This window comes from Ovis aries, chromosome X, assembly GCF_016772045.2.
Source record: "Ovis aries strain OAR_USU_Benz2616 breed Rambouillet chromosome X, ARS-UI_Ramb_v3.0, whole genome shotgun sequence".
NCBI lineage: Eukaryota > Metazoa > Chordata > Mammalia > Artiodactyla > Bovidae > Ovis > Ovis aries.
Window position 1 is genome coordinate 50891427 of NC_056080.1, and position 12504 is coordinate 50903930.

Below are 12504 nucleotides of genomic sequence, written 5' to 3' on the forward strand. Positions count from 1 at the left end.
GAGGGTCTTTGTCACAGTGTGTATGGTTATGGTCTCAGTTGTGTTTGAGGGTCTGAGACGAGTTGTGTGCTCTCTGTGCAGAGATTCAGTGAGTTCTTTTGGTGTCTCTGGGTATCTATCTGAGCTGTCTGGAGTCTCTGTGTCAGAAATAAAACCTCTTATGTTCTTGGCTGTGAGGTCTCTGTCCGGGAACTGAGGGTTTGGAAGCTGGCAGAATGATTCCGAGGCCTTGAACCTCACATGCTGACTGTGTGTTGTTGAGCGTATCAGTTGTCTCCTGGAATCTCAGTATGCATCCTAATTATTACAGTGGGTCAGTGCGCGTCTTGTAGGGTACCTGTGCATGTTAGCAGTGTGTGTTGCCTGGCTCCAGAATGTCCTTCCACAAATGTTTTCTGAGCACCTGCCATATACCTGAGCACTATTGGAGGAGTTTGTGACAGGACAGAAGTGACCACGTCTCTCCTTTCATAGACTTGGTGGTCAGTAAATCAATCAGGGGTGGCAGGCACTATGAGGAAAGGTAATGTTAGATCAGGGGAAAGGGTATATGTAGGTATGATGTTATTATTTTATATAAGGCAATGAGGGAAAGTCTCCCTGAAAGATGGCAAGTAAGCAGAGATCTGGAGGAAGTGAGGGAGCAGGCTGTGGGGTTATCTAAGGGAAGAGCATTCCAGGCAGAAGGAACAACGGATGCAACTGTCCTGGCATGGAAACCTACTTGGCGTGCTCCTGAATGTCAAGGAGTCCTGTGATGCACGGGGTTTGGCATGTAGCACCCATTGAAAGGGGTCTGGTTGCTGCTGTCTCCGTGTCTCCCACAATTTGTGATCATCCGCATTTCACAGATGAAGGACTGAAGGCTCCAACATGTGCCCTGCACCTTCTCTCCTACCTATCCCTGAAATTAGGAGTGAAGCCTCTGATCCATGATGAGTGAGAGAGAGTGTGAGTGTCCTGTCTGCAGGGATGTCACGCTGAATGTCAGCCAAGCAGCAGAGATCAGTTATACTGTGGGAATCACTCTTGATGGAGGGCAGGACTTAAGAAGAAAAAGGAACTGGGGCAAAGGACAGAGGCAGGAAGGGAAGTTGGAGGACAGTGAGGGGGGAAAACAAAAAAGACTGGCTTCATCACATTGCTTGGGTTTGGCCCAGTTCACGTTGATTGGCTGACTGTATTAGGACATATTCACCTATTCCTGTCCCTACCCTTTCTTTCCCTTCCCTTTTTGGTGCCTGAACAAGTCAGTCCTAAAGCCATTAGGTGTTGCCAGGCAAGGCATGTGTATGTGTAAAGGGGCATCCCTGCCTGGAGAGTCAGAGCCCAAGGTGGAAAGAAGGATATCCCTGGCGATTGGGTGGGAAGGAGGCTAACTGCTTCTTGGATTCAAGCTTGAGTGAGGTGTGGAAGTCACGGGCAAGGGATGGTTCTGCATAGATTGTGAAGAGGACCTTTTTGTGGAGGAAGGCTCACTTATCTGCATTGGGATTCATCAACTCAGCAAATACATAAGAATGCTGAGAGCCACGTCTGTCATTTTTGGAAAAGGGAATTTCCAGTGTGGAAAGGAAGTAAACTAGAACAAATTCCTAGGAATTCTAGGAATTAAAGGTCTCCATGCAAACTTCTTGTATTCGATCGGTGTGCATATGTGGCTAGACTGATGTATAACTATAGATGTGTGTCTCTGTGTTTGTGTGTGTGATTGTGTACACACATATATTCCCAAGTTACTGGAAACAGCCACATTCCAATGGCGATAATGACACCAGTCCCCAGATCCTAGCTTCTGAACACCTTTCTCCACTAAATGATGGGCTCCCAGGCTGGGGAAGGAAAGGATAAATGAGCCTGGTTCACCTTGTCATGTCAGTAATAAGGGAAAGTTCAAGAATGGTGGGGAGATGTCAGAGGGACACAGAATATAGCTTGAGGGCTCTCCCACTGGAAACACTCAGGACTCTTATTTTTTCCACCTTTTTTGAGGTATTATTGACATATAAGCTGTAAGTTTAAGATGCCAATGTGATGATTTGATACACACATATTTGGCCACGACAGGGTTGGCACTCTCATCCCCTCACATAATCCTTTTTTAAAAATGTTGAGGAAATAACATCTCAGATCTACCCTCTAAGCTTACACTGTATTATACAGTTTTGTTCATTATACTCACCATGCTATACATTGGATCCGCGTAACTTATTCATCTCATACCTGTAAGTTTGTACCCTGTATTCAACATTTTCCCCAGGCCCTGGAAACCACCATTCCAAACTCTTAGAAATTTCTGTAAGTTTGACTTTTTTAGATTCTGCATGTAAATGAGAACATACAATACATGTCTTTCTCTCTTTCACTTTTTCCGCCTAGCATAAAGCCTTTGAAGTCCATTCATGTTGTTGCAAAAGGCATAATTTTCTTCTTTGTGACTGAATAATATTCCATTGTATATATCACCGCATTTCCTCTTTTTAAATTAGTTTATTTTAATTGGAGGATAATTATTTTACAATATTGTGATGTTTTTGTCATACATCAACATGAATCGGCCATAGGGATTCACGTGTCCCCCCATCCTGAACCCCCCCTCCCACCTCCCTCCCTACCCTATCCCTCGGGGTTGTCCCAGAGTACTGGCTTTGGGTGCCCTGCGACATGCATGGAACTTAACATTGGTCATCTGTTTTACATATGGTAATGTACATGTTTCAATGCTATTCCCTCAAATCCTCCCACCGAGTCCTCCCACTGAGTCCCAGAGTCTGTTCTTTACGTCTATGTCTCCTTTGCTGCCCTGCATGTAGGATCATTGGTTCCGTCTTTCTAAATTCCATATATATGCGTTAATATACAGTATTTCTCTTTTTCTTTCTGACTTACTTCACTCTGTATAATAGGCTCCAGGTTCATCCACCTCATTAGAACTGACTCAAGCGCGTTCCTTTTTATACTTGAGTAATATTCCATTGTATATGTACCACAGCTTCCTCATCCGCTCATCTGCCAATGGACATCTCGGTTGCTTCCATGTCCTAGCCATTGTAAACAGTGCTGCAGTGAACGTTGGGGTACATGTGTCTGTTACCTCGGGGTGTCTGCCAGCAGTGGAATTGCTGGGTCATATTTGTTGTTTGTAGACTTTTTGATGGTGGCCGTTCTGACCAGTGTCACCACGTTTTCTTTATCCATTCGTCCCTTCATAGACACTTAGTTGCTTACAACATTTGGTTGAAGGTGCAAAGTAAATTTCAGGTTAGTGTTAATCCTCTGACGTTGTTTTTCAGAATCATTTGGCTATTCTCGTTCATTTGCCTTACCACAGAAATTTTGTCATCAATTAGTCTATATGTACAAAAAAGTCCTGCTGGAATTTCTGACTGGAATTGTATGAACTTGATGGATCTGTATGGGGACTACTGACATCCTAATTATATTGAATTTCTCAACCCGTGAACACACCATGTGCCCCCACTTCATTAGGTCTTATTTAAGGAACCACATTGCATTAATTTTTCTGCCATTGTTTTATCAAGTCTAATTCTCATATATCAAATTCTGAAGATCTGAATCTGATGAAAATATGAAAATATTAGTAGTCAGACTTTCATCAGCAATGCTTTATTTCTTGTGTCGTTTTAACATTGCCCGTTTATTGTGTTTCTTATTTTTTCTGCTAATATTCATGATTGTTTAATCCAAGGGTGATGGTATTTTCTGAGATAAATCGTGAGAAGATGTTCAGCTGTGTTTTGGGATGGAGAGTCTGAGGACAGGGGCACAGGGAGAGAGAGCAGAGTAGGGGTGGGGGAGGTGAAAGCGTGGGGGCAGGGACAGGGGGATACTAGTACAGGCGGAAACAGAAGTGAAGAGACACAAGAAGAAGAGCTCCCCTTCTGGACCGTGCTTAGCTCTCCGTACATAAACACATAATGAAGTCTTGGAGTACTCACAGCAACACTGTGAGGTTAGCATTTTTACTGCTGTCATCCCTTTGGGCAGCTGAGGAGCAGAGACACGTAGACGTTAATGGGTGAATGAATGTGCACAAAGTCACCTAGCTGGCAAGAGCTGAGTCAGATTGGTGCCCAGGCCAGAGAGAAACAGCCAGGTGTGGTATCAGACCCCCAATCTGGAATACAGTGCAGTGTCTGGTGTACGCTGGGTCCAAAGGCAGATCAACCTCTCCATCCGCATGAAACATCACTATGGATCTGTGTATGGATTGAACACAGCGTCTCCTAGGTGCGTGAAAGACCATGGGGTGTCATGTCAACATGCACACATCACAGAGAACAGTTCCTGGTCCATACCGAGGTCTAAACAATGTTTCTTTGACCGACATTAGTACAGCACCCTCATCACTATGGAAAGTAGCATAACCATAGTGATAAACAGATAGAACCACAGATACGATATCATGAAGACATTACCTCCCCCATCTCGTAATTTTCTTAAATGCAGAGAACAAAACCTGGAAGGCAATAGGCCACATACTAAGTTTTTTTCTCCTAAGTGTGACATTCTAGCTAATTTCCAAATAACATTTTATTAGTATTTTAATCTGTTGTATCTTCATTGTTACATAGGCAGTTTTTCTATTATAATTGAAAACTGGACTTTCTGAACACTCGTTCTCCTCAGGTATCTTGAGGTTTCAGCGTAAAAATGTTCCATTGGCATCCCTGCCAGGTGAAAACCCAATGGGCGCACTGAAGTCAGAAGTAATATCTTTGATACAGTAGGTGGGGGGCTGTGGGGAGTAGAGAGGTCCTGAAGGAAGGCTGGCTAAGCCTGCAAGCATTGTGAAAAAGGTCACTGACGCTATAGGCCCAAACCAAACAACAGCTCACAGGTCCCAAGGAAGACACTGGTGTTCTATCCACGGAAATGTCTGTGTTAGGACTTTCAGACCTTTGCTGTTTTGGCTCCCATGATGCAGTGGGGCAGCTTGTGGCGCTTATAACACAGTCCTGCTTTGACCCAGGCTGTGAATGAGAGTCACAGCCTCCCCTGCAGCACCGGGGGCCCCCTTGTGGGCGATCGATCTGGAGCCCTTTTTGTGATGTCTGGGAGTCGACAGATTCCGAAGAGAAAGGAGAAAGAAGATACATCGCGCAGGGGGTACATGCACCCACCCTGTGCATGTGGTGCTAGAGATGTGCTGGAGAGGCAGGTGCCGCTTGTTGCAGGAACCAGTTGGGGGTGAGTGGACTTGGATTCGGTGACTCAAGGAAGAAATGTGGAAGTGAATGTAAAGGGAGAAAACACACTGAGAGGGGTAAACAGCTCCAACTCCCAATTCTGTACCAGGGTAGGGTGCTCCATTACTGTTGTGAGAAGGCTCTATGGTCTGAGCTCTGGGAGGGAGTGATGAGTGTTCCAAGGACTCGCCATCAACCCTAAGCAGGGGCTGCTGAGAGTGTGAAGACATTGAGTCTCAGCCTTTACCACTGACAGACACAGCTTCTTAGCTCTGCTGCGAGTGAGGCTGTGGCACCTTAGGGAAGCTCAAAGGTAGGGTGGTGGTGGTGGTTGTTCAGTCGCTCAGTCATGTCTGACTATTAACGAGCCCTTGGACTGCAGCACGCCAGGCTCCTCTGTCCTACACTATCTCCGAGTTTGTTTTTATTTTTTTTTTCTTTGCGTTTTATATTTTTTATCTCCCTGAGTTTGATCAAAGTAATGTCCATTGTGTTGGTGATGCTCTCTAACCATCTCACCCTCTGTCTCCCCCTTTTCCTCCTGCCTTCGATCTTTTCCAGCATTAGAGTGTTTTCCAATGAGTCAGCTATTCTCATCACGTGGCCAAAGTATTGCAGCTTCAGCATCAGTCCTTCCAGTGAGTATTCAGAGTATCCAGTATTCATTTTCTTTAGGATTGGCCGAGTTGTTCTCCTTACTGTCTGAGGGATTCTAAAGGGTCATCTCTCTAGCACCACAATTCGAAAGCATCACTCAGCCTTCTTAATGATCCAACTGACACATCTGTACACGACTACTGGAAAAACCATATTTTTGACTCTGCAGACCTCTGTCACCAAAGTGATGTCTCTGCTTTTTAATATGCTGTCTAGGTTCATCATGGGTTTCCCGGGGGCTTAGCGGTAGAGAATCTGTCTGCAGTGCAGGGGAATTGGGACACCTGGGTTCAATCCCGGGTCGGGAAGGTTCCCTGGAGGAGAGCATGGCAACCCACTCCAGTATTCTCGCCTGGAGAATCCCCTGGACAGAGGAGCCTTGGTCCATGGGGTCATAAAGAGTACACTGAGAGACGTCACCTCCCAAACAGAATCTCTGGCCAACGTGCTGTCTCTCTAGCTTTACTCATCTCAAGTAAAATCTGTTCCCTGGCCTCAGAAGCCACATGAGATAACGAAGGAAACTTGAGGCGGTGGTGCTTTAAGCATAGATTTGGTGCGAGATCGTTATTCGTTTGGGCCAAGTGACTGCAGGGAATGAAATGGGGTAGGGTGATGAAGGAAATGAGATGATGAATTTATTGCCCCAGCCACCTCCCTGCCCCCAGGTACCCGACTTCAGTAGGGCTGGCTGGTGTCAATGCCTTGTGTATAGGCTCGCTTGTAACAACATCCTGTGTGTGGTATGAGCAAATTGGTGGGCAAATCAGACAGCATGGCCAAATATTCATTTCTCAGCGTGGATGGGGGGAGAAGAGAGAAAAGAACGATGAACCATGGGTTAGTTGTGAGTCACTTTCTAAAATCTCAGTATTTCTTCACAAGGTGTGTGTGTGTGTGTGAATTTTTTTCTTTATCTGAGAATTGGCTTTCTAGGTGGGGCAGTATCATCGTGAGAGACTCCTTGTGACATGTGAAAAGAGGTTGGGAGTGAATTGGGTTAAGGTCATTTTCCAAGTGTTTCACACCAAGTGTTTGTTTAAGAGGCTAGCAGTGGCCTTAAAGAACTGAACTAAGTGGTTGAAATACAGGTTTCAGTTACTGAAATGTGAAGAGACTCTGGGATGTGAGTTCATCCTAGCCAGTGGTCACAGGCAACTCATAAACTCATAGGATTTGAACCATGTCTTCCTATTGTCTTTTGCTTTCTGCCCTGGAATGTGGTGGAGGCCTCAGTTCCGGTGACTAAAGTTCCTAGGTAACAGTTCTCTGAGAAAAGTAGCTCTCTAGAAAAGAGCAGTGCCTGGGAAGCTGATCTAAAATTTTAATATAGCCTGTGATGTAATTTTTGTTAGCTTTACCCAAGATAATGATCATTCAAAGGATATAGAGAGATGCACCTACTTTGGTATCTACCACTGGATTTTTCAAATGAACATACAGTATGATTGGCCCGGTTTTCTTTCTTCTTATGTATTTATTTAGTGTTGGGTGCACTGAGTCTTTGTTGCTGCACGAGGGCTTTCTCTCGTTGTGGAGGAGGACTACTCTCTAGTGGTGGTGCATGTGCCTCTCATTTCAGAGACTTCTCTTGTTGCGGAGCATGGACTCTAGGCTCGAGGGCTTCAGTAGTCAGAGCAGGTGGGTTCAGTAGTTGTGACACACCGTCTTAGTTGCCCTGCGGCACGCGGAATCTTCCTGGACTAGGGATTGAACGCCTGCCTGTTGCATTGGCAGGTGGATTCTTTTTTTTTTTTTAATCATTAATGTATTTTAATTGGAGAATAGTTACTATATGATATTGTGATGATTTTTGCCATACATCAACATGAATCGGCCGCAGGTATACATGTGTCCTCCCCTCCTGAACCCCCATCCCACCTGCCTCTCCACCCTATCCCTCTGGGTTGTCCCAGAGCACCGGCTTGGGGTGCCCTGCTTCACGCATTGAACTTGCACTGGTCATCTGTTTTACATATGGTAATGTATATGTTTCACTGCTATTCTCTCAAGTCATCCCACCCTCGCCTTCTTTCACTGAGTTGAAAAGTATGTTCTGTACGTCTCTGTCCCCTTTGCTTCCTTGCATGTAGAATCGTTGCTACCATCTTTCTAAATTCCATATATAGGCATTAATATAAGTATTTGTCTTTCTCTTTCTGACTTACTTCTCTCTGTATAACAGGCTCCAGGTTCATCCACCTCATTAGCACTGATTCAAATGCGTTCCTTTTTATAGCTGAGTAAGCAAGAGAGTTCCAGGAAAACATCTACTTCTGCTTTATTGACTATGCCAAAGCCTTTGACTGTGTGGATCACAATAAACTGTGGAAAATTCTGAGAGAGATGGGAATACCAGACCACTTGACCTGCCTCTGGAGAAATCTGTATGCAGGTCAGGAAGCAGCAGTTAGAACTGGACATGGAACAACAGACTGGTTCCAAATAGGAAAAGGAGTATGTCAAGGCTGTATATTGTCATCCTGCTTATTTAACTTATATGCAGAGTACATCATGAGAAACGCTGGACTGAAAGAAACACAAGCAGGAGTCAAGGTTGCCGGGAGAAATATCAATAACCTCAGATAAGCAGATGACACCAGCCTTATGGCAGAAAGTGAAGAGGAACTAAAAGCCTCTTGATGAAAGTGAAAGTGGAGAGTGAAAAAGTTGGCTTGAAGCTCAACATTCAGAAAACGAAGATCATGGCATCCGGTCCCATCACTTCATGGGAAATAGATGGGAAACAGTGGAAACAGTGTCAGACTATTTTTGGGCTCCAAAATCACTGCAGATGGTGACTGCAGCCATGAAATTAAAAGACGCTTGCTCCTTGGAAGTAAAGTTATGACCAACCTAGATAGTATATTCAAAAGCAGAGACATTACTTTGTCGACTAAGGTCCGTCTAGTCAAGGCTATGGTTTTTCCTGTGGTCATGTATGGATGTGAGAGTTGGACTGTGAAGAAGGCTGAGTGCCCAAGAATTGATGCTTTTGAACTGTGGTATTGGAGAAGACTCTTGAGAGTCCCAGGGACTGCAAGGAGATCCAACCAATCCATTCTGAAGGAGATCAGCCCTGGGATTTCTTTAGAAGGAATGGTGCTAAAGCTGAAACTCCAGTACTTTGGCCACCTCATGCGAAGAGTGGACTCATTGGAAAAGACTCTGATGCTGGGAGGGATTGGGGGCAGGAGGAGAAGGGGACGACAGAGGATGAGATGGCTGGACGGCATCACCGACTCGATGGAAGTGAGTCTGAGTGAACTCTGGGAGTTGGTGATGGACAGGGAGGCCTGGCGTGCTGCGATTGATGGGGTCGCAAAGAGTCGGACACGACTGAGCGACTGAACTGAAATGAACATTCCATTGTGTATATGCACCACAACTTCCTTATCCATTCATCTGCCAATGGACATCTAGGTTCCTTCCCTGTCCTAGCTATTGTAAATAGTGGTGCTGTGAACATTGGGGTACATGTGCCTGTTTCGCTTCTGGTTTCCTTGAAGTGTATGCCCAGCAGTGAGATTGCTGGGTCGTGTGGCAGTTCTATTCCCAGTTTTTTAAGGAATCTCTACTCTGTTCTCCATAGTGGCTGTACCAGTTTGCATTTACACCAACGGTGGAAGAAGGTTCCCTTTTCTCCACACCATCTCCAGCATTTATTGTTTGTCGACTTTTTGATGACGGCCATTCTGACCTGTGTGAGATGATACCTCACTGTGGTTTTGATTTGCAGTTTTCTAATAATGAGTGACGTTGAGTATCTCTTCATGTGTTTGGTAGCCATCTGTATGTCTTTGGAAACATGTCTGTTTAGATCTCTTGCCCACTTTTTGGGGGGTTGTTTGTTTTTCTGGTATTGAGCCGCATGAGGTGCTCGTATATTTTGGAGATTCATTCTTTGTCAGTTGTTTCATTTGCTATTATTTCCTCCCATTCTGAGGGCTGTCTTTTCACCTTGCTTATAGTTTCCTTCATTGTGCAAAAGCATTTAAGTTAAATTTGGTCCCTTTTGTTTATTTGTGTTTTTATTTCCATTACTCTGGGAGGTGGGTCATAGAGGATCTTCCTGTGATTTATGTCAGAGAGTGTTCTGCCTATGGTTTCCTCCTAAGAGTTTCATAGTTTTTGGTCTTACATTTAGATCTTTAATCCATTTTAAGTTCTTTTTTGTGTGTATGGTGTTAGAAAGTGTTCCAGTTTCATTCTTTTACACGTAGTTGAGCATCTTCCCCAGCAACATGTGTTGAAGAGACTTTGTTTACGCCATTGTATATTTGTGCCTCCTTTGTCAAAGAGAACGTGTGCATAGGTGTGTGGATTTATCTCTGGGTTCTCTATTTTGTTCCATTGATCTATATTTCTGCCTTTGTGCCAGTACCATACTGTCTTGATGACTGTAGCTTTGTAGTATAGTCTGAAGTCAGGAAGGTTGATTCCTTCAGTTCCATTCTTCCTTCTCAAGATTGCTTTGGGCATTCAGAGTCTTCAGTGTTTCCATACAAACTGTGAAATTATTTGTTCTAGTTCTGTGGAAAATACCTCTGGTAGTTCGATCTGGATTGTGACGAATCTACAGATTGCTTTGGGTAGTAGAGTCATTTTCACTATACTGATTCTTCCAATCCAAGAACGTGGTACATTTCTCCATCTATTTGTGTCATTGTTGATTTCTTTTTCAGTTTTTTTTTTTTTTATAGCTTTCTGTATACAGGTCTTTTGTTTCTTTATGTAAATTTATTCCTAAGTATTTTATTCTTTTCATTGCAGTGGTGAATGGGATTGTTTCCTTAATTACTCTTTCTGATTTTTCCTTATTAGTATATAGGAATGCAATGGATTTCTGTGTATTAATTTTATATGGCAGGCACATTCTGAACCCCTGGACCTCCAGGGAATTCCTGGCCTGCTTGTCCTTGGGTGTGCAGCTCTCTGAGCTCTGACACATGGAGAGATTCCAGTGATCACCACCACGGCCAGGACACAGGCCACGTCCATCACCCTAAAAACGCCCAGGTGCTGCCCCTTTCTGGTTTCCCCTCCCACACCCCAATCCCTGGCAGAAGGATCTGTCCTCTTTCACTACATTTTGTCCTTTACAATTTTAAAATTCCTTACGTATTCTGAATATAAGACCTTTCTCAGATCTGTGATTCACAAACATCTTTCCCCTAATAACAAATAGCTTCCCTTTTCATTACTGGAGACATGAGTGATGAAATGTACTTTTCCTCCCCACACTCAGAGCCCAGTGTTGTGTAGGCAGCAAGTGCCCGTGAGATTCTTCAGAAGTGAAAATGAATTCTGCTGTCTGTCAGTCTGTGCTCTCAGCTAGTCCCCAGAGCTATAGTTCTGCAGAAATCCACGAGTCTTCTGTAGACAGAGGCGCTTGAGAACGGGTATATTTATTGGAGTCTGAACTTGTGATCTCATCAGAGAGCTTCAGAGCTCAGCCCATCTTGCAGGACTTGTCTCCCAAGGGAGCTTTTCTTCTTGAAACTCAGAGGCATGAATTTAGTCAGCGTGGGCACGTTTAGCAGGGCTAACCTGGCATTTCAAGGTTGTTCATCCTTTATCAGGTATCAGACCACATTCAATATATTTCTTTATGTCATCTTAGTTACCCCTCCTTCAAAGACCCATCATTTTGGAAGATTTCAATCCTAATTGATGAGGTGAGAAAGCAGAGGACAGGGAAGTTAGGGGGATGGCTTAGGGTCACATAGGCCGCCAGAGGAAAAGTGACCCACAAACCTCAGCATCCTCCATTCAGAGCCCCCACTCTTTATTTCTTCAGTAAAGTTGCCATGCGTGCATGCATGCTAAGTCACATCAGTCATGTCCAACTCTTTGCGACCACATGACTGTAGCCCGCCAGGCTCCTCTGTCCATGGGATTCTCCAGGCAAGAGTACTGGAGTGGGCTGCCATGCCCTCCTCCAGGGGATCTTCCTGACCCAGGAATCCAACCCACGCCTCCTGCAGCTCCAGCATTGCAGGAGGATGCTTTACCGCTGAGCCACTGGCGAGGCCCAAAGTTGATGTATGATACTATATTTGTTTCAGGTGCACAACAAAGTGACTCCATATTTTTGAACATTGTGAAATGAATTGCTATGATAAGCTTGGTTACCATGTGTCACCACAGAGATTTCTGACAAGGTTATTGACTATATTCCCTGTGTGTACATTCCATTCCCATGACTTATTTTATAACTGGAAGTTTGTGTCTGCTAATCCCTTCCCTGTTCTACACATCTCCCTACTCCCTCCTCCTCTGATAACCACCAGTTTGTTCTCTGTGTCTCTGACTCTATTTCTCTCTCGTTTCCCGTGTTCTCTTATTTTGTTTCTGCGGTTCCACATGTAAATAAAATGGTGTGGTATTTGTCTTTCTCTGTGTGCATAGTTTTACTTGGCATAACACCCTCTAGGTCCATCCATGTTGTCGACAATGACAAGATTTCATTCTTTTTTTATTGCTGAGTAATATTCCACTCTGTGTGTGTGTGTGTGTGTGTGTGTGTGTGTGTACACCATTTCTGTCTTTTTGACTCATCTATCGATGGGCACTTAGGTTCCTTCCTTATCTTGGCTCCCCTTGGCTGTAAATGACGCTGCAGTGAACAGAGGAG